The sequence below is a fragment of the Leopardus geoffroyi genome, chromosome B1, assembly GCF_018350155.1.
Source record: "Leopardus geoffroyi isolate Oge1 chromosome B1, O.geoffroyi_Oge1_pat1.0, whole genome shotgun sequence".
Classification (NCBI taxonomy): Eukaryota; Metazoa; Chordata; class Mammalia; order Carnivora; family Felidae; genus Leopardus; species Leopardus geoffroyi.
In genome coordinates this window covers 17824795-17848403 of record NC_059327.1, presented here as the reverse complement: position 1 = coordinate 17848403, position 23609 = coordinate 17824795, and positions in this window count along the sequence as shown.

The following is a 23609-nucleotide window of genomic DNA, read 5'->3' as shown; positions in this document are numbered from 1 at the left end:
ACAACCAGCCTTGGAGATTCATAACACATATTTAAGCTTGATTCTTAACGGAGTTCTGCATTTCTCTCCTCTCTGGTCACTGTCAAATTCAAATGAACAGAAGTACAGAATTGAGAGTTTCTTCTGTTATCTCATTCCGTGGTAGGACCTCACCTGATATGTCTAATTTTCTTATTTCCTTCATTGAATAGAAAGAGTGGCACAGAAAATATGAATGGCACTTTTTAAAGGTTAAATGATATCCATACAGAATTACAAGTCACAAGTAGGTGTTTGTGATGTGACTGAGATTATTTCAAGAAATGACTTTGACTTTAACATTCTATCTATTGCTAAAAAAGAAGAAAAAAATTTTTGACTCTTCAGTTGTAGAAAAACAATTACATATGAACCACTGTCACCTCTTAAGAAAACATTTTTCTATCACAAATCAACAGCATGAAAGCAACAGCATTATCATTATTTTAGCCAAATGCACTTTTCAAAATCTGAAGTTTACATTGCTTTTTTAAAATGATAATGAACTGGTTCTTCAGCTCAGCCCAATACGAAACCTTCTTCAAATGGCCTATAGCTTTAGAAATGCTTTAAAACATCAATATTCTCTTCATAAGTCTGATCCTTAAAAACTGAAAACTGGAAAGTCATAGAAAACATCACAATGGTTAAATTTTAGGAAAAAAGAAAAAATTAGGGTAAGCACATTATAGTACAAATCCAACATGATGTTTTTAATCCTTATGTTCTATATGCGCACTTCTTTTTGAAAGCTAAAAGATACAGTATTTTGATTAGAAATAATGTTTAAGGCAAATATTTATCCTTCCTACAAGGGAGATGTTATAAAAATAAGAAAGAAAAATATTCATGAGTTCAGTCTAGCACTGAACCAAACCCACCACTTGGTCTCAAAATTCAAGAGATATTTAACATTAAAATATCCTTGTGTTTGCTTTATCTCATTTGTTGCATTATTCTTTTTTTAAAAGTGTTAATCACCAGAGTCCAGAATCTCTTTCCTAGCCCTTTAGAACTCTGACATGTATGTCCACTTCAGCAACTTATGAATGCAGGACACGTTATTTGTCTTCATATGACCAGTCTTCTTTTCTTCCACATGACCGATCTTTTTGTGGTGGCAAAATTGGGAATTAGGTTATTTTTCTTTTGTATTTTAAGTTTCATCCTCTAACTAGCTTTGTTCTGGATGCCTAGAAACCATCATGTTGCCCCCAAACCCCATCTGTTTTTCTGACCTTTCCAGGGAAGCCTGCTCCCCACCCCCACCCCAGAGCATGCCCAGTGGTGATGGAGAGTGGGAAAATTTTGCTGTCCTGGAAATATGAGGCTCTTTATTCTACTCTTATTCAAGATAAACTTTGAGTGCCCTACTGTTTCTCAGTATATACTTGCCTTTTTGGGGGGATAATTTCCAGACCTGGCACATTCCTAACTCTCTGGAGACCAAGCATTCTGGTTTGTCCAGGACCATCCCAACATAATTAAGCCCCAACATAATTGTTAATGCTGCCCCTTATACTTTCAGAAATGTCCCTGTTGGGACAATAATTTAGATTGCCACCTTAGCTATAGATCTATACTTATCTTCAACTTTTACAAAAGAGCAAGTGGGTTGACACCTGAAAAGAGAACACTGGTTTTAGTGATTGGGATATTTTACTGGTCTTTGAGAAAGCCTTTATCTGGGGATTCGTGGGACTTGAAACAAAATGAATTGAAGAGTGTGAAACTGAATAAAGGAAATCTTATTTTAATTTTTTTTAACGTTTATTTATTTTTGAGACAGAGAGAGACAGAGCATGAACGGGGGGGAGGGTCAGAGAGGGAGGGAGACACAGAATCTGAAACAGGCTCCAGGCTCTGAGCGGTCAGCACAGAGCCCGACACGGGGCTCGAACTCACGGACTGCGAGATCATGACCTGAGCCGAAGTCGGACGCTTAACCGACTGAGCCACCCAGGCGCCCCAGGAAACCTTATTTTAAACGGAGACGGGAGGCCAAAAGGGAGCGCCTTCATGCACTGCTACTCCTTGCAGCCCTGGGCAAAATGAATAGAAAGGAGCCTACACTTTACCTAACTGAAGCAGGGGGAAGAAAGGTTTTCTCCTCCCCTGTTAATAGTCCAGCCAATGAGAGACTGCCATAACTCAGCCAATGAGAAGCCATTACACTTTTTTTTTAAATTTATTTTGCTACTACACTTTGAACTCCCGGTTTACTCCAATGGACTTTTTGTGTATAACAGTCGTCCCCGCCCCCTACCCCTCTCTAACCTTCATCTATAAAAGAGTGTTCCTCTCCTTTCTTCTTTAGACTTGCCTGTGGTTTTGCTTCAGCTTACATGTGTGGAATTGCAATTACCCGCTATTTTTGAATAAACCCATTTTTCTGGTAAAATAACTGTGGCAGTTTTATTCTTAAAGTTGACACGAGAGATTTGAGGAGAGGACCATAACTGAAAGGGAAGGTAAAATCTTTCACAATGAATCAAAGCAATTCAGACTCGACATTTCCAAAATAAACCTCATCATTTCCTATTCATCCTACCAGCGGCTCAAAAAACAGTTTTCTTTGTCAAATCTCTTATGTCTTTGCCACCCTCCCACCCAACGTCTACCTACACTATGCTTAGAATCTACAGTATCGTTTTTTGGGGTTTTTTCCTCACAGACAGTTACTCTTTCATTACTGTGTGTTCCAACTCTGTCACTAGATCTGAATCAAAGAATCTCATTGGTTTTGCCTGTGTTTGGATTATTGCCACAACCTTCTAACCAACTACTTTCTTCTCCCTTTTCATTCATGTTCCACACTATTGATGGACTACTGTTTCCTAGAGAAATATTTGTCCTGTCCCAGACTACTTTAAAACTTCTGTCTGCTTTCTACTGCCAATAAGGTAAAGATCAAACTACTTAACAGGGCATAGGAGATCTTTCAAAATCTAATACCAATACATTTTCCATTGTAGTCCGTGCCCTTTGTTCATCAAACTGAAACTCTGGCCGTGCTAAAGTCTGTTAGTTCCTAAAGATACAGGTCCTTTCTTCTCTCTGTTTCTCTGCTCTTTCCTTGGCTAGAATGTCCTCTTCCTTCTCATCCCACCCCACCACCTTCCATGCTTTGTAAATGTCCATATAGCCTTCAAGAGCCAACCAAAAATGCCATCTTCTATCCGAAGCTTTTTCCAACTGGTTTTTAAGCAGAAGTTTGTATTACCTTCCTTTTGTCCCATTGCACTTTTAAAATGTATTCATTCCACCACTTACAGTGTAGGCCCAACTGGTAAGTGACTATCTAACTTTCAATTGTCAAACGTTTCAGGGCAGTGCCCAAGCTTTATTTGTCTTTATATTAAGAAAACTTAACAAAGTCTAGAACATAATTAGCACTCAGTCTGTATTTGTTGATAAAGATGAAAACTTGTCTGAGGCACCTTGCTGACTTAGTCGGCTGAGTATCCAACTCTTGATTTCAGCTCCGGTCATGATATCAGGGTTCGTGAGATCAAGCCCCGTGTCAGGCTCTGTGCTGACAGCATAGTGCATGCTTGGGATTCTCTCTCTCCCTCTCCCTCTGCCCCTCCTACCCTCAAAATAAATAAATAAACTTTTTAAAAAATCTGTTAAAAAAATGAAGACTTCTCATAAATTTCACCCTGAGAGTTCTCTGTACCTGTTTTCTACCTTCTTTGGAAAACATGTATTCACTTTACTTTTTATTTTTCATTGACTCTGGTTCCCTTCAGTCTTATGGTTTTATCTTTTGTTTCTCCACAAACTTAAGAATTTGCAGCATCCCAATATAACATCTAGAGTTCTGTTGATAACACTTGGAGAAACATAACATTATAAATTAATTTTGATATTTTAGGTGATTACTTGGTAATACAGTGATAATATACAATATCTATTGTGGGTACTAAAATCTTACAGCAATACACAAGCATAAAGTAGTCATGCACATGATTCAGAAGATGCTTATATTAATTTTCTAAATATTTTTTATCAAAAGCAAAACACATAATAAAAGAGTCTTACAGAGAATCCCTAGACCTCTAACAGATCCCCTGATGCCATTTTGAGAACCATTGCACTATGGAGAACTCACTTCTTGTGTGCATTGCCAGTGAATTACCCAGAGAATATATCAAGTGTCACAAAATGAATACTGTGGACATTTGACCACAGAGGGAACCTGCACCACCCTCACAGTCATACCTCATCAAAGAAGAAAGAGTTTGACCATGGGATAGTACTGAGACTAGAAGGTTGAGAAGGTGGAGAGCAGAAGGAAAGAATAAGAGAAGGGAAGCCATAGCAGCAAAGCAGAGAGCTGAACTGGCTGTGGATATGTTCCCCTTCATGGATTTGTAGGGGGCATAATGCACCGTAGGATCTTAACGTCTGCCATAAGCAACCTGCCATGGCATTTCTGCAATTAGAAATTTCAGTGTTCCATGTAAGAGTCTATTTCTTGCTTGGTAAGGAACATGGTCTCCAGAAATTCTGTGAAAAAATATCCGTGAACTATAGGACAAAAACAAGAGAAAAAACAACAAACAAACAGACCAGGTATTCTGTTTCATTTTCTACAGTAATTTCTTTTATTGTATATTGACTTCTTTTTAGCCACCTGCCATCTTCAGAGGTCTGAGAAACTGAGGCTGTGACACATAAGAGCAACAACAACAAATGTAATAACACATACCATCTGTTAAAAGCGTAAGTGCCAGGGGAGGGGGAGATGTTCTATTTATTTTACCTTTATGAAATCATTTAGCCCATAAAATTACCTTATGGTAATTTAGGTGCTATTGTAAGTATCATTTTAGAGATGGGGAAACTGCCAAACATCGTATCTGTTGATTTTGCCATTATGTTCATCCAGTCTTCTTTTCAAGAAAACCTCTGGCCATGAATAGAACTAAAGATAAGGACAAGGTGACTCAGAAGGAATACATCTGTACAGTTAGAAGCCCATTTTCAACATATACCCAATGGAATAGGAGTATCCTTTTAATTTAACCAAAATAAATATTCATTCAATGTAAATGTATTAAGTTTAAACTTAAAGGCATGGGGCTGGGAGCTGAGAATAGACAGCTCAATGTAATACAAATAAAAATTCAGAAATATATGTGGAAACACCTTATATATGGAAAGCAATCTGTCTTCAAGGAGCAATATGTCATGCATAAAACTCTCAGGACCATGCCATTCTCCAAGCTTCTAGTCTATTCTTTCTAGCCTCATCAAAGAATTTACCAAGCAAAACCATTTTTTACTTCAAAATAGGTTCCTCTATTCTTGCGTCTGAAGATCAAAACTATTTATTGCCTGCCCTTTGATAGAACTGACCAGAGAAGACTGCACTTTATTTAGACAGGGCTTTCGTTTGTATTCTCAAAAATTATTGTTGAAACTGGTACAAGTCATTCTGGAAAACAGTATGGAGGTTCCTCAGAAAATTAAAGATAGAACTATCCTATGACCCAGCAATTGCACTACTAGGTATTTATCCAAAGGATACAAAAATGCTGTTTTGAAGGGGCACATGCATCCCAATGTTTACAGCAGCACTATCAACAATAGCCAAAGTATGGAAAGAGCTGAAATGTCCACTGATGGATGAATGGATAAAGAAGATATGGTATATATATATATATATATATATATATATATATATATATATATGTATATATTTATATATACACACACACACACACACACACACACAATGGAGCATTACTCGGCAGTCAAAAAGAACAAAATCTTGCATTTGCAACTATGTGAATGGAAGTAGAATGTATTATGCTAGGCAAAATAAGTCAGTCAGAAAAGATAAATGTCATATGATTTCACTCATGTGTGGAATTTAAGAAACACAACAGATGGACATAGGGGAAGGGAAGGAAAAATAAGACAAAAACAGAGAGGCAAACCACAAGAGAGTCTTAAATACAGAGAACAAATTAAGGGTTGCTGGAAGGGTATGGGGGGATGGGCTAAATGGGTGATGGGCATTAGGGAGGGCACTGAGTGTTCTATGTAAGTGATGAATCACTAAATTCTATTCCTGAAACCATTAGTACCCTATATGTTAGCTAACTTGGATTTAAATTAAACAAACAAAAAACAAAAACCACTTTGTTGAGCATCTACTCTCTGCCGGGCACTGATAGGTGCTATTTAGATAGCAGTGGACAAGATAGAAATGGTTCTGAGTCTCATGGACATTACTGCCTAATGTGTGCTTTTGTGGGCAGCAGCTAAGTGAAAAAACATGTGCTACAAATCAACAGTTATTTATTCAAATTGCTAGCAGTAATGTGGCGTACCTCCAGTGATTTATCGTGCAGGAATCCCCCTTGCTGTGCATGTTCCTGCAAAGTCTCATTAAGACCTTTAAACTAAAAATATCTGATCCAGCTAAATTTTGGGAAAGGAAACTATTATTTGAGGAATTCATTTTCAGCAGCTGAGTGCCTCAGGAAGTTAGTAATGCCCTATGGAGCTTTATACCTCTGGTCCTCTCATTTGAAACCAGCAGAGGTTGGAACAGTTCTTAGTTATTAACATCTAATGGCTGTTTTGTGACTTCTCAAGTGCGTTGGACTCCTCCTTCCAAGTCCCAGGGAATGGAAAGATACTTATTTGAATTTAATTAACTCAGAGGAGATTCAGCCTAAAGGATATCGATTGAATATACTTAGTACTGACTGTTCCTACATTTTCCCTACACCTTTATGATGGATTTGTTGGACTACTAATTTCCAGGAGTATGTGGAATAGAAACCCCACCTAGAAGTAAAGCCCAGGGTAGGAAGTGACTGTCACCACTGCTCTCCCTCGGTGCCTACATTATGTTCTCACCTCTGGCTGTATCCGTCTTACTGCATAACACCCCTTGCAGAAAGCCTCCTTGTGGTCCAGGGAAAAGCTCTGTAAAACACAGGTGAATGGCAACAAATGAGACTTCCAATCTTTTTTTTTTTTTTTTTTTTTCTCGTTGGGGCAAACTCTCAGTCTATCTTTCTGTCCTAAATGTGTGCATACAAATGTTACTTTGTTAATCTAAAAAAACAAAACAAAACAAAAAAACCCTTCCATTTTGATAAGAGTCTCTGAAAACTTCCTTTCTGCCATCTAAATTCATACTGAGACTGAAGAGAAGGTACGGCTAGACCCAATGTGATTTTGTAGATGCTGTGAAAACCTGTAAAAGTAATTCATTTTCATATTCATTCATTCTCAAATATTCTCAAATATTTATTGCCGGCCTGCTGCACATCAGGTATTGTGTTAGGTATTATAGGCCGAACCAAGAGCAAGAAAGATATAATTACTGCTTTTAGGGCGTTTACAGACTCAGATGTATATTTATTTACTCACCTACTTAACTAGTATGTGTTGTTTAAGGGATCATGGAAAATTCCAAAAATGAAGAGGAAAGCACCCTAAGGAATAAGAGCAGATTCCCCGGACTAGGAGAATAGAATAGCCGTAGGATCAGAAAAGGGGAGATGAGTCCTCGGAGGCAGTTTGGAGATAGAATCCACATGGGATGAATTCTGAGGGGTGGAGGAAGCGGAGGTGTTGATGTGGGGGAGGAATTGAAATTTTTTCACAGCCTCTACCGAAGGTGACTGGGAGGATTGCTGGTGCCATGAAACCAGGTTGGAAGATGGAGGATGAGAAGCCGGTGGACGGCAGGTTTCGGGGGAGAAAAGGGTGATAGTGGGAGAAGGAGGAGAGCATTGAGATTGGCTGAATTTGAGAGGATGCGCCCACCATGTCCTTTTATGATGGGAAAAGATAGGCCTGTTTTAAAAAGCAGAGAGGGAAAGGTTAGGACCCGAGGTCCCCGGTGTGGGGAAAAACAACATATTTTGGAACAATGCAAACTCCCTCTGCGGTAAGGTTCCTTTTTAGAATGTAACAGACACCGCCTAGTCCCCATCAGGAATTTGACATAAGCAGTAGACCATAAAACATATGACCCATAGGGAGTGATACGGCCATAGACCACCCCTCATACAGTAGAAATGAGCCAATCAAGAATGGGCGACTCAGCACCTAGAGCTATCAAGCTAATAAAGGTAGAACCCAAGAAGAAACGAGGGGGAAGGGAAGGGAGGGCTGACCAGACCACCCCTCATACAGTAGAAATGAGCCAATCAAGAATGGGCGACTCAGCACCTAGAGCTATCAAGCTAATAAGGGTAGAACCCAAGAAGAAACGAGGGGGAAGGGAAGGGAGGGCTGACCAGAACCGTGTAAAACAAAGACGTTTGCCTGTAGTCATGGGCATTCACTTTCAAATGTCTCCTCTCCGCAAAGAGAGCTTGCATATTATTCTTACTTTCTAATCTCATACTGTGATAAACTTCTGCTTGCTGCTCGTTTTATTCTGTGTCCACCTCTTCATTCTTCAAAGCTGCAAGACAACGAATCCCAGGTATTGAGGTAAAAAAATCCTGCAACACTTCTACATTCCAGCAAGAGACTATGAGCTACTCTCATCTCAGGAAAGAATAGAACTGCTTCACCAGATGCATGTGTTAGGTATTATTTGTTTTTAATTCTAGATCTCACTCCCAAAGGGGTTTTGGTAGCTTAAAAAGATCCACAGAATAAAGCAGGATAAAATGGAAATGAGGACATCAGGGCTGTGATGGATATTTCTATGAAATTAATCCCCCTCACAAAATAAAAATCGTTAGTTTTTGCTGTTTATATACCTGGAGCTTCCTGGATCTCATCCTATCCAAAGTTTGGTTGCTTGACTTTTTCTTCAGTTCTGTGAGATAATCTAGATCTTTTTAAAATTTGTCCCCTTCAAACAGCCGGAGAGGGTTTTCTACTGAAGAATCCTAACCTGATGTTTAAAATATTCCTAGGTGTTGCAAATCGCAGAATCTTGACTGTGTCACCAGATGAGCTGAAGTAACATGAGGCACAATGAGAACTCTCTGCTGGTCTGGAAAGCTGGAAATCCTGTGACATAGCAAAGTGGTTGTTTAAATTCCATGTCTTGTGCCTTGGCAATCAGTCCACATACTTCCTAGGCTGGAGATTAGTTACTTGGTAGAAAAATAACAGTTTGGCATGTGCTGACTAATTTTCAAAGATTCCATGAAAAGAGACAACCTTTACTTTAGTTACAACTTGATAATGTAAGAGCAAAAAAAAAGTAAAAACATATTTTATTTTGTTTTATTTTGTCTATTAATGAGCCCTTTTCTGGCCTATGACTGGAAACTTGTGATAGCTAAGAGATTGGAGTCTTCGAAGATACAAAGCTAGGCTTGATGGGCTGAACTAGGTCAGTGTCCAAAAAGTAAGATAAGAAATAGAGTAGAGGGTAAGATAGGACCTCAGGGAAGATAGACACGGCAGGCCTACCCAAGCACCTCCTGGTCAAGGTCTTCATCATAAGAAGCCAAGGCTAAAATGAAGTCTGAGGGCAAAGGACAGGTCACTCTTGGCTCCTTCCCTGAGGCTTCTGCTTCAGCTTCTGCTGGAGGCAGATGAACTCAATAGCAGCTAAAGTAGGACAGCCCCAGTGGAGAATCCTATTCAGGCCGTCTGAGCTATGCCAATAGAAGTAAATCAAGAAGATCCTCACAGAAAGAAGTGGAGGGCAGGTTGGTGAACCAAGAAGCTCATTCTGCTGGGAGCAATCCAGTTCTTACTTTCTACGGACCCATTACCAACTCTGCTATTTTGGCGTCTTTTCAAAAGAAGAGGAGGGATTTGTTTCATTTTATAATTATTCTTTTACACCTCCACCACTGCATATTGTGTGTATTGGGGATGGTTAAATATATCACCGAAGTATATTTAAATATGTCATTTAACTATGGGTTGCTCCACCAGTAGAAGTTAATCTGGATTTGACCTAGAGACATTCGAGTCACTCAAAAATCCTGACCTTGGATCTGGAGGCAGGTACTTGTCTAGAGGACAAGATTTTATGATCTCTTTCCTTGGGGAGGAATTGAGTGGATTTTAGATGAATATTTAATATGTGCATTAAGTTTGGTGTGGGTATTTTTAAAATTCATATTTGAATAGAAGAATCGACATGCAAATAGGAATGAGATGAGCAGTTATTGTGAACATCTGTTGTTTTTGCCTATTTTATCAGCCAGTTTAGGCTAAGAATTATTTGGTGTTCAACCTAGTATTCAGTGGCTTAGAACAACGAAGTCTTATTTTTTGCTCACGTTTCATGCTCTTATGTATGCCCTCTGCCATCTTCGCTCCAAGACCCAAACTGATAGAGCTGCCCTTACCTGGAACACTTAATCTGAAACAGTGGGATGAGAGAGCTCGGCAGAGCACGCCCACGTTCTTAGAGCTTCCACTCAGAGATGACACGTGTCCCTACTGCTTACAGGTAGTTTACCACAGCAACTCACAAGCCAGTGCCGACAACAGTGGGGTTGGGACAGATCATCTTCTCAAGAGGGAAGGCATCATAAGGAAGGATTCTCAATATTCTTCCTTTTTCTTTTAATAGTCACCCCATTTTCTCTTGGAGAATAATCCCTAACCAACTCGCTGCCAGTGTGGGCTTGGCAGAGTTGACCCAGATCCAGAGGAGCATGAGAGCTTGGGATAGCTAACGAGGACTTTCCATTCCTTGGGCCAAAGCAAATCTAATGAAATTCAGTTCCTGGATGGAGAAATTCTTTTTGTGTTGGAGTTGCTAAGTAGATAGCCTGTAATCTTGGAGCTACAAGGAGTTATCTAAGTGGAGAGAGAATCTGCCTAAGAATGAAATCATCATAGAGGCAAACAAAACTGGGAGAGAGAATGGACATGCTGAGGCCTCATGTCAGAATATGACTTCATGTATCTATCCACACCATGGGAAAAGTTCCAAACCTGGAATTCCTAATTATGTTAAGTCTGTATTTTTTTTTCCCTATGTAGTCAATTTAGGTTTCTGTTTCTTGTAACTTAAATATTACTCATAATAAAGGGCAGAAGTTAGTGCCTAACATATATATATGTTCCACGTAAATGGTTCTGTATACTTGGTTATGGGTATGGGACACAGTTTTGGTTACAAGCTTCTTAGCTCTCAACTCAAAGAGAAAAATAGGATTATAATATACCATTGCTGTACCATATCTACTGTTACAAGAAATTGTCCCATGTATGTTAAAAAATGACCAAACATTGGTAACTTCCCAATTGCACCCAACCCAGTGCAATTCACAGTACTATATAATGAAAAAAAATTTTCCAGCAACCAACAGCTTTTCTGAGGGTAAATTTCTACACAGGACATTGATACAAAGTATGGTCCAAAGACCAGCAACATTGTCATCACTGGGAATTTGCTATAAATGTAGAATCATAGATCCCACTCAGACTTACTAAATCAGAATTCATACTTCTACAGTATCTCCAGATGATTTTTTGCACATTAAGATATGAGAGGTATCTATATGGGAAACTCCTTGTGATATGCTAAATATCTTCAAGAACACCCCTTGAATATACTTATTTTAAGATTGTACAACACTTCTCATTATAACTTAATGGCATAATGTCAAGTAATTCCAGGAGGGTTGAAAAAAATTGTAGGAGGGTGCCTTTGGAAGCAGTTTAGATTATATGATCCAGGTATATATTATTGTTGTGTTTCCAAAAATCAAAACAACAGATATGATCGCAACTAATGACCCTCCCTAATCTCTCCATACCACAATGAAAGGAATCCAAAAATTTCATTGATTCAGGTAAAATGTGGGTCTCCTTATGGCATGGTCCACTCCCTACTTCAAATCTGTTCCAATCTGAGCTATAGTTGATTTCATCTGATGGATTTCTCCACTTGCATTTAAATATAACTGAATATTCTGAGTCTTGTGGCTCACCGTGACTCCCAGGACAGCAGTAATGAGGTTAGCTGGTGACCCTATTCATTAGTCTGTCGGCCTTATCTGGGGAAATTTGGCCTGGACAGTTGGAGACTGACTCCTTCTTCATGCTTCCTCAGACCAGGTTGCTGACCATGTCACAGCCCAGCTGGCCCTCCTCGTTTCCTCCACGACCACAAAATAAGAATTTGTATCTGCCAGGTTAAAGAGCTGTCTAGGCAGAGGACAGAGCCAATCTCACATAATGTTCAAATTCGGTCATCACTGGTATGGATTAGATTCTTATTTCAGTATAGAGAGAATGGTTTCACTAAGGAGAAAACTAATAAGAGAGGGGCAGTTGACTTTATTAAGGCTGAGTTCTCAATGCACAGGAGTCAGTGTTGTGAGCATCAGTGTGTCAGATTATACATTGCAAATGTTTTGCCTTCCCGTTAATCAGAGCATGGATTGTGCTGCTAACCCGTGTGGAGTAGTGTATGTGAGCACAGCTAACCTGCCTGCATATGGAGTTTCCAGGCACCAGGCACCAAACAGAGGTATAAAGCATCTGGTAAGAACATTTAAAAAAATAAGTAGATTTTTAAAATCTCTCTGCTTCAGCTCCTGGGATAAATTTGCAGTTGGGGAGATCTTTATATACAGACTTAAGCTTCTAATTAGTGAAGGTAACATTTGGGTATAGTTTATCCAGCATAAGTAAACATTCTGAGCTCTTTCATTTGAAACCAACAAAAATAGTATTTCTTCCTTTCTGTTGTTGCTTCTGACTTTATTTTTTTAGGGAATTAGCTTCAATATCTCTGCCATTTGAACAAAAGATGGCACTAGAGAAACTTATTTTTCTGAAATTAGAATCTATTTCTCTATTTGATTGGAACTAAACAATGGAAAGAAAATTGATAGTGCAGATATATTTTTCTCACCGTTAATATGAATGAGTATTTTTGGACATGTACTTAGATCCTTCTACCAATACAACAATTGAAAATCAGAAGGACGAAATGCCAAGAACTCAGCAAGTATATGTGTCTCTTCCTATTCCCTCTGTATTCATGGATGTATGAGGTGATGTGGTGGTGTTGATTCAAAAGCATTCCAGGAGCAACTGTGCATGAGCCTGGTGGCCAAAAATGGATCCTATCCGGGGTGATATTGAGGTAATATTTTAAAATTGTAGGTAAAAATATCACTTCATCTTTACTTCTATAACAAAGTAGAACTCTTCTGTGTGATTAGTTTTAACCGACATTAGTTCCAAACAAGTGTGTGTTCCTTGACTGAAGGATTGGTCTGAGAAAATTTTATGTCAATTCTTAACTAATTAGTGTAGCCATTTTGGTAAGATTGTTTGAAGAAACAAGACCTCATGACTATAAAAGAAGAGAGGAAATATACAAGATAGGAAGAGAAGCTTATGAGAAATACTTTATAAAAATACAGTAATACCTTGTTTTAGAAGTCCAATATACACTAAAAAAATCAAATATATACCGATTTTAATAGCATTTTTCCATAATTTTGGTCTTTTTCAGTTTTTTTCCTAGGGAATACTGATAAATTGGTCTAAAAAAATAACTTGAGATGTCCAAAACTCAGTGTTCTGGGCATAACCTTAATTTTTTTTTAATATTTATTCATTTTTGAGAGACAAAGAGAGCACAAGCAGGGGAGGGGCAAAGAGGGAAGGAGACCCAGAAGCAGAAGCAGGCTCCAAGCTCTGAGCTGTCAGCACAGAGCCAGATGCAGGGCTCAAACCGATGGACTATAAGATCATGGCCTGAGCTGAAGTGGGACATTTAACCAACTGAGCCTCCCAGGCGCCCCCATGGGGCATACCCTTAAATATAAAGAAATGATTATTTTGTTGGGACGAACAATTAAAAGAAACAAACATACACCATTAATTATTCAGAAAAATTTTCCTGCTTATCCCCTATTAAGTAATACTGTTCTAAAAAACAAAGGATACTAATCATTTGTGAGTGTGTATTATTGAGCACTTACTATGTGCCATACCCCTGCCACACGTATTTCTTCCATTGCCTCAGTTAAATTTTATACCAGCCTCTAGGAATTATTTTTCCTTTGAAGGCAGAGGGTCTTGGGAGAACGGTCCCACTGGGCAGGCAACCGTGACAGTATTCAGTGACTTTCCAGGTGGGGAAAGTAAACAAAGATTTTCAAAGCAACAGATTAAGAAAGTAAAATACAGGGGCTCCTGGGTGGCTCAGTCGGTTAAGCGTCCAACTTCGGCTCAGGTTATGATCTCACTGTGCGTGAGTTCGAGCCCCGCGTCGGTCTCTGTGCTGACAGCTCAGGGCCTGGAGCCTGCTTCGAATCCTGTGTCTCCCTCTCTCTCTGCTCCTTCCCTGCTCATGCTCTGTCTCTCTCTCTCTCTCTGTCTCTCTCAAAAATAAATAAACTTTAAAAATTAAAAAAAGCAAGTGAAATGCAGAGTTTCCAAGTAGGGCAGTAGAGATGGGAGTGGAAGACTCCCTGATACTGAAGCCTGTACATCTACCAAGAACTTTTAGTTTCTTGAAAGCAACGGATTGTGTGTATTTACCTTTACTAGTTCATGCTAGGACAGTACCTGTAAGTGTTAATAAATCCTGTGAATTTTGTCTTTTAATCATATTTCCTTACTAGTCCCTCTGCTCCTTTCAAACCCCAGTTCTGATACATTAGGTCGTTCCCTCATGTGGACAATTGCAATAAACTCTGAAGTAGTTTGCCTGTCTCGTGGTTGTGTTTTTTTTTCTTCTGCTTTTCTCATGTTGTCTTATTTATTATTTTTTTTTAATTTTAGTTTTTATTTTTTTAATTTACATCCAAATTAGTTAGCATATAGTGCAACAATGAGTTCAGGAGTAGATCCCTTAATGCCTCTTACCCATTTAGCCCATCCCCACTCCCACACCCCTTCCAGTAACCCTCTGTTTGTTCTCCATATTATGGGTCTCTTATGTTTTTCCCCTCCCTATTTTTATATTATTTTTGTTTCCCTTCCCTTATGTTCATCTGTTTTGTCTCTTAAAGTCCTCAATGAGTGAAGTCATATGATTTTTGTCTTTCTCTGACTAATTTCACTTAGCATAATACCCTCCAGTGCCATCTACATAGTTGCAAATGGCAAGATTTCATTCTTTTTCCCTGTATATATATATATATATATATATATATATATATATATATACATATATATATATATATATATATGTATATATATATCACATCTTCTTTATCCATTCATCCATCGATGGACATTTGGGCTCTTTCCATACTTTGGCTATTGTTGATAGTGCTGCTATAAACATGGGGGTGCATGTGTCTCTTCAAAACAGCACACCTGTGTCCCTTGGATAAATGCCTAGCAGTGCAATTGCTGGGTCATAGGGTAGTTCTATTTTTAGTTTTTTGAGGAACCTCCATATACTGTTTTCCAGAGTGGCTGCACCAGCTTGCATTCCCAACCTGTCTCTTGTTTTTTAACTCCAATCAGTCTTCCATAGGATTCATGCCCTCTCTACTTGTCCAGTACCTATTCAGATTACCCCTCACACTTACAGTGGGCTCATGAAGCTGCTTAGTGTTCTCTGAACATGAAGACAATACAAATTCTATGACAATATTCCTCCATGACAATACCCCTTTTTCTCTGCTGGAATGACCTTGTCTACCTGGGGGGGGGGGCAAAAAAAAATACCTCTGACTTATCCTGCAAGACTCATTTCAAAGTTTTCTCTATGGGATTCTTTTGAATCTACCCAGAATTGGCAGGTCTCTTCTCTTTGCTTGCGTTGGGTCTTGTATAAACACTGTTACAGTAGGTATTACCCTGTGTTGCAATGATTTGGCCTATGCCTGTTTCCTCTAGTAAACTGGAAGTTCTTGGAGTCGGAGGCATCTTATTTGCCACAACATCCTTAGAGCACATGCACTTGGACTAAATAAATGCTATTTAATGAATTTTTGTTGATCAATGGTTAGATAATGCTATGCTTGAGCAATGAGACACTAACAAGTGCCAAAAGGACATTGTTTTCCTTATTAGAGTTTATAATCTCTGACAGAGAAACTTACCTGTCCACACAGCATGAAGTCACAGAACTCCGACTCTCCCAGAATGCTGGGAATAGGAGTGTGACACTGTAAGCGGTGCTTACATTACCTAGAAACCCACACAGATTACCACCACATTGTCTAAAATCAACATCCAACCTCGAGCAAGAATATTGCTCCATGGAATGGTATGGTTAGGTCAAGAGAACAGAATTCACTTGGAAAAAAAATCTAAAAAATAGTATCTTGAGAAGTTATAGTGCTTCTCTCTAAGATGTAGTTGATTCAGAAGGATATTTCTTACTAATGGCAAGTTGAATAATTTTAGAATTAACAGATCAAGTTTGGCAAACCATTTGGACCCCTTGATTCCAACTTCCTATTTCTGGCAGGATGCTGATCCCATTTCAACTTGGACACTTCCATAGTGATGGGAATCTTATTGGTTTGGAGGCAACTATTTAATTTTGCATTATTCATGTTAGTTTGAAATCTGTCTTTTTATAATTTCTTCCATTTACTTGTTGGATTTTTTTTGAAGCTACATTTAATTGTTTTTCCATAGGAAAGCTACATGTATTTGAACACAGCTATCATTTTTCCCAAAGCTTCCTTTCTCCAGGATTAGAAAAACTGCATTTCATGTGGTAATTTCCTATGTGATATTAATTTAAAGCCTTTTAGGTCTATTTGGTTGTATTCCAATGGACAAATTGCAGTGCATTGCTCAAATATGGAATTCGGCACTGCAGACATAACCTATACACTGCAGCCTATAAGGAAACATCATTCCTCATTTTATGTGTATAATATACAAATTTATTGTAATCAAATATTGTATTAGATTCAGTGAATAAGAGGATCAAAATACTGTTTGCCAAGAATTGTTCTTGGGGCTGTGAGAAAGGTGAGTAAACAGAGTCTTTGCTTCAAGAAGCCCACACCGTAACAAAAACTAACAGTACCCTCTTAATATATTCTAATATCTATAATTGAGGTATAAGCAAAGTATGATCACCAAGTGAACTCATATATTAGGCTTTTAGACAATTGAATATCTCTGTGTTTTTGTCAGATGACTTGATATTTGTCAAGATCACCCTAATTCACACTTGTGCTGCTAATTTTTTAAAATCTAAATGTCAGACTCTATGCATATCTTCCCTAATTGTATCTTGTTGATTTTGTTCCAATTCCAGCCTGTCCAGGTCTTTTAAATCTTTATTCTGTCATCAGGCACATTAGTTTCCCTTTCTGAGCTTTGTGTCACCTCTCAGTCTGATAGAAACAGAGAAATTGGCTGCTCTTTACGTGAACAAAATGGTTTGTGTTCTATTTTCCCAGCAGAAATATGTGTTTGGGAATTTGGTTAATGGGAAGTGGTAAGGCATATATTTAGAAAAGGCAGTTTATTCACCCTGGACAAATATAGACATTTGGAATTCTACCCGCGATGACTCATAGAAAGCACAGAGGCTTCTCATCCTCTGACTGTTGCACGGTGTTAGCTGTTGGCATATGGTGAAGTCAGGGCCTGAGAAACAAAGGATGGCAATGGTTGATTGCTTTTCACACCAATTTCTGACTGTATTGCAAGTTACATGGCCACCTCAATTCCAGCCATCTTAGGGTAGTTTATGATGTGCTTACAATAATCAAACTTTTTTAGGGGTGTCTGGGTGCCTCAGTCGGTTGAGCGCCTGACTTCAGTTCAGGTCATGATCTTAGTTTGTGAGTTCAAGCCCTGCATCAGGCTCTGTGCTGACAGCTCAGATCCTGGAGCCTGCCTTGGATTCTGTGTTTCCCTCTGCCTCTCCCCCTCCCCAACTTTTTCTCTCTATCTCCCTCCCCCCCCCAAAATAAACAAACAAACAGACAAACAAACATTTTTAAAAAATCAAACTTTCTTTACATCTCCATTTGAATGACATCTTGCTAGGGAGTCCTCTTAACATCTCTGCTTCTGCATTCCTTGTCCCTTGCCCTGCTGCATTGTTTCCCATGGCTCTTGTCACCATCTGGCATATGCCATATGTCTTACTTGTTTATTGTAGGGTTCACTTCATCCCCCCTGCCCACATGCACTGGACTATAAATTCCTTACTACAGTGTCCTCACTGCTCTGAACAGTTCCTGGCATTACTACATGCCCTCTTGGCATGTGCTCAATAAATGTTTGTTGAATAAATGAATGGCTATGGTGGTAAATTGTTCTTGTATTTGTCTGGCAAAGGATTTTAAAAAATAATGACTGATAGAAACATGACAGGGTCGTGTTTACTTGATCCTTGAAAAGATCATATTAACTATACAAAGGATTTTGAGCTTCTCTACATAAAAGAACTTCATATGTACTTTTAGTATACGATGGTGTTCCTTAGTGATGTATACAAAAGGGTTTGTGAAATAGTAACAATAGATACCCTTTCACCAAATTACCACGTAATAAGCTAACTGCTTAACATTTATTTTGTCATTCAGTATCACAATATTCTCATAGAGTAGATTTTATTGCGCATTTTGTTTATGTGGAAATGGAGAGCAAAGAACCTTAGCCACTTATCAATGACCCACCGCCACTCAAGGTTCCAGAGCCCCAAACTGTGTCTGTTAAAGCTACTCCCTCCTTGCAACACTTAGTCGCAAGTAATAAGCAAAGAAACAAATGTCTCTCCTTTTATGAAACTTCTAGTACAGTTGATACAGCAGATCAGAGGTCTGCAGTGAGTATAGCTGTATACTCAAGTTGGCTGTGCTTAGGAAGGTGACCACCAAAATGACATCTGGATATTTTCCACTCCCAGCTTTTCTTGCAAATCAAATTTGCCAAGAAAATCAGGTAAAGTAATGCTTTTGAAGCTGTCAGCATTCTTTACATCTGAAACAAGTTATGCGTTTTCTATCACATTCATCACCCCCTCAACAAAGATTTTATAATCCAAATGGGAGAGCTATGGGAAGAAAAGTTTGCACTTCTCTTGTGCTGGCAATTTTGTTGGGTAAGATAAACTAACAAAGCTTGCTCTTCAGACCCTATCTGAATTTTGAAACTCTCACAGACGCAATTTTCACCCAGGGGCTACCAGAAGGAAGTAAAGGGATTGCTTATAAACCAGACAAATATTGCCGGGAAGGGACTGATGGTGGCTGTACTGTGAGATGGCCCTTTGCAGAGCCATTCTTTCAGCTTCCCCCACGCAGATTGCCTGATGTCAGCCATGACCTTGGATAGCTGCGCTTTTGGAAACCATTAGAGGGAGACCCTCCAGCTTTTGCACCTCTGGTGCATGGCGTAATTATTGATCCCACTCTGCTACACTTTGCTGAAATGTATGTGCTCTGCACTTTTACAGAGGTCGTATCTTCCCCATTTGGAAAACTCTCTCTTTCCTCACGTGCCCAAGCATCATGTGTTTCCTGTCAGCACCACTTACAGAGAGAGGTAAAACGGATGAGAAGGAAGACGGAGAAAGTCAGCACTCCGCAAAGACTATGCAATTTCTTAGGTGCGGTTCCTAACGCAGTTTCTTCAGTACTCCGCGTGGAGGTCCCTTCCTGTCAACAGTTCTGGGATGGGTAAGCAGATTCTCAGGGTGGCTGCCGTGCCTTCCTCATCTCCTTCAGCCAACGTAAAACTATCCGATTTGAGAAATGTTGGGCTTCATCCCCACAGGCACCTCAGGTCTTGATCTTAATTATGGCAGGGAGCACATAATGGGCTGCTATCCAAGATGAGTTCCAGTCTGACCTAGTGCGTTTGAAGACTTTGTAACAAAAGGTGGTGAGCTCATTAACATATAGATAGAGCAGAAACAAAATTCAGGCTAACTCCCTTGTAAGACTTCATCCTCCGACCTCAGTCTAGTTTGGAGGCAGCCCATTCAGGGAAATGTAGATCCGTCCTAGACCCAGTTTTCCTCATCTCGGCAGAAGGGATAGAGACAGGTACCCAGAAACCCTATTTCCTAAGTAGGCATTCCTGTTTTGAGAGCTGTGCAGTAAACCACAGTCCTGCGTCGGGACTCCAAAGCCTTGGTCACTAGGCAGGGTCATCCCCACAACACTGCATTTCTTCAGTGCAGGGTCAGTGGGAGAAATAGTGTCACCCTTGCTGAAACACTACTTTCCTTCCTTCGTTACCAGATCAGAAATAATAATAACAACAACAACCTAGTGAACAGACCATTTAAACATAGTAACTTTAAAACTCTATTCATAAAGTAAAAATATTATTAAGTATCTACTGTATGTGGGACATTGCATAAATTTCTGGAGTGATATAAAATACAGTACCATCTTTTTCAAAATCTTGAAATTTTTGGCGGAGTTTGTGGGGTGGGGGGGGGAAGAGGGAGGACACAGACAGAAACCAGACAGACAGAAAGCAGAATTGCCAAGCAATATTTTGTCATGTCATTTCTTATCTATATCTGTGAACGTTGTCCCCACACCCTCAATTTCATCTGTGACAAGCCAAGTTCTTTGTCTTGACAAACAAGATCATCCATGGTCTGTCTGGTCCAGTCTGCTCCAACCTCATCTTTCCCTTTGTCCTGCCTGACTTCTTCTAGTCCAGCATCAACTGTCTGCCAGCACTTTCCTCAATGTTCCACAGAGGTTTTTCATCTCTATTGCCCTTTCTTTCTATGAAAGAAAGCAGAGACGTCTGAAACATCCTGCTGAATAAAGGCCCACAGACTAAGACAGGAGAAACAAAGTGAGGTTGTTTATGGAGAGTTAAGTCTATCCAGAAAAGTATTGTGGTCTTTATTGAGAGGGCAGCTGGGAGCCACTGATGGTTCATGAGAAAGAGAATTACATAGTATCATACTTGGTTTTGGCAGCACTGTGGAGGATGGTTTAAAATTCATTGTCTTAGAAATCCAGCAAAGAGTATTTCAAGAGGAGTGTTGCCTCTGTGAAACTGGATGGAACTGAGAAAAGACTACTTGTAGGCATGGAACAAGCAGGGGTGGAGAAGAAGAATAAAACGTATGACCAGGGGAGGGCAGGAGACACCAGAGGGATGGAGACTGCAAGTGAAGTGGAAGAAGTAACTTTGGAAATTCGTGTAGATTCTTTCCTCTAAGAAAGGAGGACAGAAGGAGAAACTCTGAGGTGAAAGCAGGGCGGAGGAGATTTAATACTGATAATTCAGTATCAGAGTAGGGTATCTTTTATATTCTCATTTAGGGAAAGACAGGTCTGATGATGACTGCAAAGAGAACGAGGGATGGGTTTTGAGTTTGGATAGAGTAGGAAGGGCCCAGGGCAGTGCTGTCGGAAAGAAGAGAAGGAGTCAGTGTTCAGTTAAGAACTGACACCACACCCCTGGGCCCTTGCCTGAAATACCCTATCGTGACTTTTTGTTTCGTTTTTGTGGAGGCCACCACCACGGTTCCAGGTACCTACTGCAGACCAACAAACCACCCTTATATTATATTCATGATCTCTGGGTCGTAAATCAGGACACAGCTTGCCGGGGTGGATCTTCTGCTCCACACGCCATTGGCTGAGGTCACTCCATTTATTCAGCTGGTGGCTGACGGGCTCTGGAGTGTCCAAGCAGGCTTCACTCTCGTGTCCGGCACTTTGGCAGGCATGGCTGGGAACTCGCACACCTGCGTCCCTCTCCATGCACCGGGGAAATTTTACATACAATCCCACCAAGATTCTCCAGACTTCTAACACGGTGGCTTGGGAAAAGAAGCAGCCAGCCAGGCTGCAGGTCTGGGACTGGAAGCCAGCGCAGAGCCACTTCCACAGTTGTTTCTTGGTCAAAGCAAGTGGAGAGCTTCTCTGGGGACGGGAATTTGAAGGGCAGGACCTGCAGCCTACTTCTTGTCGGGAGGGGTGTCAAAGCACTTGGACTACCTGTTTACTTTCGCCAAAGCGTTAGTCATTGTCTAACGTGTATTTTTCTCCTGGATCCCCCACTGGAACACACAGAGCAGGAAGTTTTTCTGTTTTGTCCCAAGGGTCTGATACATAGTAGACACGTCCTATTTGTCACATGGATGATGGGAGAATATAGACAGGAGAGTGGGTAACACGGGAATGAAGTGCCCAGGGCTGTGGTCTTCCAGAGAGGTAGGGAAGAACATCAAGAGACTGCAAGTTCATGGGTCCTCGCACATACCTGTACAAAGGTTACAGCACTTCCCATCAGCCACTGTGGCTTAGTAAGGCTGTGGCTTTAGCCTCCAGGAAGAAACCATATCAGCCTCTTTAGCACACATGCTCCAGAGTCCTAGTGAATATATTTATGTTTATTCCAATGGGAAGCCCTCCTTCAGCTGCATTGACAAGTTACCAATTAATCGTGTGGTTTGTAGGAGTCTTCATCTAAATATCATAGACTGGATTTGCAGTTCAGGAATCCCTCCAAAATTGTGTAGACCGATGTATCATCTTAGGAGAGGCCCTGTGGGTTTCATCAGTCTCTCAAAGGGAGATTTGACCCAAAAATATTACAAAGCACTGTCAGAATAAACTATATTTGGATTTTACCTTTTAAATATGAAAGCCGTCTTTCAAATACTATGAAGAAAAAAAAATAACCTGAAAGAGGGAAAAAAAAAAAAAAAAGGCCACTTCTAACACAACCTAAGGCCACTTATGTAGCAAGCAAATTGATGCAATACTATTTAATGATTCCCCCGGAGCTATTAAGTTTGATTTGGTTAGTGGCATGTGAACCTGCAGGGATTTACAGGTAAAGTTATTCTACCTACAAAGAGAAGCCATAGCATTGTGTCAAAAAGTCACTTAAAAAGGAAAAAAAAAAAAAAGTATTAGGGAAGACAGACTGTATAAAGGTATGTTTCTCAATTAGTGCTTAAAAGCCTCTGATTATAATGTGGTAATTTATTTTTTCTTAAAAAGAATCTCCTAAGTATATTTTAACAATTGAACTAAAATTATAACTCCATTATTTGAAAATACTTTCACATACTTTTCTTTCCTCCTCTTTACTCACTAAAAATAAGAAGTTTTTTTTTAAGCTTATGCTTGTCCAACTTTTAACAATATACCAATATAATGGGGATATAGAGGGTCAAGTATTTTAAAAATTGAATAGTTTGGGGGCACCTGGGTGGCTCAATCAGTTAAGTGTCCGACTCTTGATTTTGGCTGAGGTCGCGATCTCACTGTTTGTGAGTTCGAGCCTTGCATTGGGCTCTATGCTGACCTTGTGGAGCCTGCTTGGGATTCTCTCCTTCTCCTGCTCTCCGTCTGCCCCTCCCCACTCTCATAATAAATAAATAAACTTAAATTGAATAGTGTATAAATTGAGGTTATAAAGATATTAGGAAGATTATATCTAGAAACATAAAATCTCCAGATAAGCTAATGTAGGTTTAAAATGGTTCCTAAATATTAAGATGCAAAGGACTTTATAAAGTTTTGTTCATTTCTTTATTTTTATATGTGAACTACCTAAAGGATATCACTATTAGAGTTTCTTGTTACTTGTTATGACCCAGTTTTACACAGGCTAGAGCTACATCTCAGCCCTTGCCGGATTCCCTTCTCAATGCCCGCATTATGTGAAATGAACAATCACTGCATGAGATCACCCTTGACTTCTTTCCAGTCACACGGATCTGGTACCCTCATCTT